General features: G+C 23.6%; 1 long non-coding RNA gene across 1 annotated transcript; it reads right to left on the minus strand.

The window, feature by feature from the left end:
• Window positions 1-2924: 2924 nt before the first annotated feature.
• On the minus strand, window positions 2925-4193 carry LOC113222364. The gene is made up of 3 exons (XR_003308364.1): window positions 4107-4193; window positions 3658-3903; window positions 2925-3347 (listed from the first exon to the last, which is right to left on the minus strand). It is a non-coding gene; the product is annotated as an uncharacterized LOC113222364 (long non-coding RNA).
• Window positions 4194-4363: the final 170 nt, after the last annotated feature.

Genomic DNA, 4363 nt, shown 5'->3' on the forward strand with positions numbered 1-4363 from the left:
AAAGTCAAAAAAGTCAAAAAAGTCAAAAAAGTCAAAAAAGTCAAAAATACAAAAAAAATTTTAAAGCATAAAACAGATAGTATATATTAAAAATTGTAAAAAAGTAAATGACCAAGTAAATGTTAAAAAAAAATGTTGTGAGCCAACATCACTTTATACTAATGGTTTTTTTTTTTTTTTTTTTTTTTTTTTTTAACTATTGTTTAACGTTTTTTATCTTTCTGTAAGTTCTTTGTTATTGTCATTACCATTACTATTACCATTACTATTATCATTACTATTACCATTACTATTACCATTGCCATTGTCATGCGTGTTAAGTTTACTTTCATCATTAATGTGATTATTATATCTTCGATATTGTTTATAATGTTTTTCTTTGTTATACAAAAAATAATATAATCCTTTTTTATCAATACGGGTTCCTTTGTTTTTTGGATTTTTTTTTATGGCTGAAGTGTATTTGTAAGTTTTATATTTGGTATTATAAGAATCATAACTGTTTTTACTACTTTGTTTTTTTTTACTTTTTTTTTTGTTATATTATGTATGAAGGTGGTTAATTTAAATTTACCTCCTACATAAAAAATGTAAAGAAAAAATAACAAGATAATAATAACAATGGGTATTAAAGTATAGCAAACTATAATCCAACGTTTTTCTGTTTTTACTTCTGTTTTTAATAATTGAGATTGATTTGTTGCCACTATATCTTCCTGATTCATTTTTTTAATAAAAACAATTTTCCCTTTCCATTTTTCATAGTAGTGTATTCTACTTTCAAATAAACTAAACAATTCAGCAGAAGTATAATAACCTGATCGTTTTTCTAAAGGTATAACACTAGAATTATGGAAAACAATTTGAACTAGTTTATATTCATCTATTAGTAATTTTTCTATATATTTTAAATCTCGTTTGTTTAATTTATAACCAAATGAAAAAGTTCTTCGTTTTAATTTACTATTGGTAACATTGTATGATTCTCCTAAAAATTGAATAATATCTTCATGAACAATTTTTTGTTCATCATATTTAAACTTAGATAAAGAATCTGAATAAATGGGCATAGATACCAATTTAATAATATTATTTATTATATTTCTTTTTGCATTTTCTTCATTTATTTTTACTAATATAATACAAAAAATGCTCTGATCTTTTATTAATATATCATTTAAATATTTTATTATCTCTGATTCAGTTTTATATTTTTTTAAATTATATGATGTGTTACTTTGATCATTTGTTGGCGCACTATTATTTTCTGCGCTTTTAAGATTCTCGTAGTCGTTTTTAACATTTCTGTCATTTTTTTTATTGCTGTCGTTTTTTTTATTGTGCTTTTTATTATTTTTATCACTAACATTGTTATTATTTATTTGGTTTCGCAAGTTCATTCTAAGGTTATCTTCAAGGACGTCGTTATTAATCAAGTTTGCAATATGGTAACCGTTTGGATTAGCATTTAAGTTATTCTCTACGTTAGCATTTTGAATAACATTTTGAACATTTTGAACATTTTGAACAATATTTTCAACATTTTCTCTACCATTATCTCTAGCATCTTCTCTACCATTATCCCTAGCATTATCTTCACCATTATATCTACCATTTTGGACATTCTGCTCGTAATCTCCATTATCATTGTTTCTATCATCATTGTTTCTATTATTATTGTTTCTATTATTATTGTTTCTATTATTATTGTTTCTATTATCTCTTCTATTCTCATTGTTTCTATTCTCATTGTTTCTATTATCATTGTTTCTATTATCATTGTTTCTATTATCATTGTTTCTATTACCTCTTCCACCTTCATTATTATCACCATTTTCATTACGATTTGGACCATTATTTCTAATAGGTCTTTTGTTATTCTTAATTATATTTTTTCGGTTAATATTTTTATATCTATTGTTATTATTTCTACGGTCATTTGCCATGTTATTATTTATTATATTATTAGCTATTGCATCCTTATTTATTATATTACCACCCTTACCTTCCTCCTCCGTATTATTATTGTCGACATTTCCAGTTATATCGTTAATAAAAAAATGTTGTTCAGTTAAAAAATATCTATCCTGGTTATAATCATTATATGAAAAAATATCATATGTACTATTGTCTTCATCATAAAAACTTTTTTTATACAACACTTCACTTACTAAATAATGGGAGTCACTAAATTTTAAATAGGGATTTAAGGTAAGTTCTAGTTCTACATATCCTAATATTTTTTCTCCAGTTTCGGGCAAAATGACAACATCGTCAACATTATTATTCACATTAGTTCTATCCACATTAGTTCTATCCACATTAGTTCTATCCACATAAGTTCTATCCATATCAGATATATCCACATAAGTTCTATCCACATCAGATATATCCACATCAGATATATCCACATCAGATTTATCCACATCATATTTATTATTGTCGTTAACATTATTATTACCACTACTAGCACTATCAGTATCTTGAACATCATTATATATGTTAGCATTTTGCTTATTGTTCTCATCGTAAAATATATCACTCATAATACTGAACTGTTCATCATTAAACATAACAACATTATTTACAATTTCAATTTGAACTATTAATCTATTTTCTTTTAATAAGGACTTACATTGTTGTAAAATTTCATTTGAAAAAAATAAACTAAAGTCTCTCTCTCGAATTATTGTACGTGTTCTATTTTCTTTATATAAATATCCATTAATATTTATTCTTAACGAGTTTTCTATAATAGAAGTAATATCTTTACCTCTATCTTCTAATATTTTTTTTGTTTTAGAAAATTTTCATCATCGTTTAAAGGTTTTAAAAAAAGAACAACACTTTTTTTTATAATATTAATAATTGCATTATTAATTTCATTAAAAAAATCATTTATTCTGTTTTCAATTATCATATTTATCAAATTAGTAGCATTATGAATATTAATAATAAATATTTTACTTTTCAAATTTTTAGATACTTTTAATTTGGATAAAACTCGTTCATATAATTGATATTCTCTAACTAAACTTATATCTATGCTATAGTTCATTAATTTTAAATTTTTTTCATTATTACACACTTGAATGTTAGATAATTGTAATAGTAATTGTTTTGCGTGGGATGCATATTTTAATGCATATACAACACAATCGATACAATTAGTTGGTACAACTTGGTATGGTAACATATCCATAGCGGATAATACACAATTTTTCGACGTTATTTTTTCACATTCTGTGTTTTTAAACAGGCAATTTTCAAAATCTTTGCCTAGCCATTGTAGGTACCTATTGTTTGCAACCCCCCCCTGCCTTAAAAAAACCCAATATTTTAGTGAACTAAAAAAAAAATAAAAAAAAAAATAAAAAAAAAAATAAGAACAGTGAGAAAAATGACAAAAAAAATGACAAAAAAAATGACAAAAAAAATGACAAAAAAAATGAAAAAAAAAATAAGAACAGTGAGAAAAATGACAAAAAAAATAAGAACAGTGAGAAAAATGACAAAAAAAATAAGAACAGTGAGAAAAATGACAAAAAAATAAGAACAGTGAGAAAAATGACAAAAAAAATGAAGAAGGATGTGTCATAATGTGTTTCATATATAGTGACAGACACGAGTAAACGTATGAAATAAAATAAATTTTACCCCATCAAGAGCTGCTTTCATATCCTGTATATTGTAATTTTGAGTTTCTTCCGTTTCTTCTGTTATCTGTATTTCTTCCCTTAATAATTTTATAACATCAATAAATATTTTTTCATATTTTATTTTAGTAGGTGCCAACTCTAACGTATCTGGAATTTTCAGTTGAACAGATAATAAAAAAGCCAATAAAATGTTTTCATCCAGACTTTCGATTAGTCGATTGTTTGCAGCACACTTTACACCATACTATAAAAAAAAAAAAAAAAATAAAAAAAAAAAAAAAAATAATAAGCCATATGGGTTGGACACACATATGTAAGTATATACACATATACATATGTAGTAATATATATTTTATGAAATTATAACAAAAAATAGACATAATTATATATATTTATTTTTTTTATCTATTAACTCAAACACTCAATAGGTTGTTTGTTTTTTCTTACGTTATTAAAGAAAACACATATATAGTATAATATAATCAGATATTTTAAAAAACCCATATTTTATCATAATTGTTTGACCCCCCTCCGCCGTAAAAAAAAAAAAGGTTGTTTTTTGTTTCTTTTTTTTTTTTTTATAAGCTTAGGTTAAAACTCATAATTTTGCAATCTTCTAATTTAATGTTACTGTATATAAATATTAACTTCAATATATATACGTATATGTTACTCTTTTTTTTTTTTTTTTTTTTTTTTTTTTT

Source organism: Piliocolobus tephrosceles, unplaced genomic scaffold, assembly GCF_002776525.5.
Source record: "Piliocolobus tephrosceles isolate RC106 unplaced genomic scaffold, ASM277652v3 unscaffolded_30773, whole genome shotgun sequence".
Lineage (NCBI taxonomy): Eukaryota > Metazoa > Chordata > Mammalia > Primates > Cercopithecidae > Piliocolobus > Piliocolobus tephrosceles.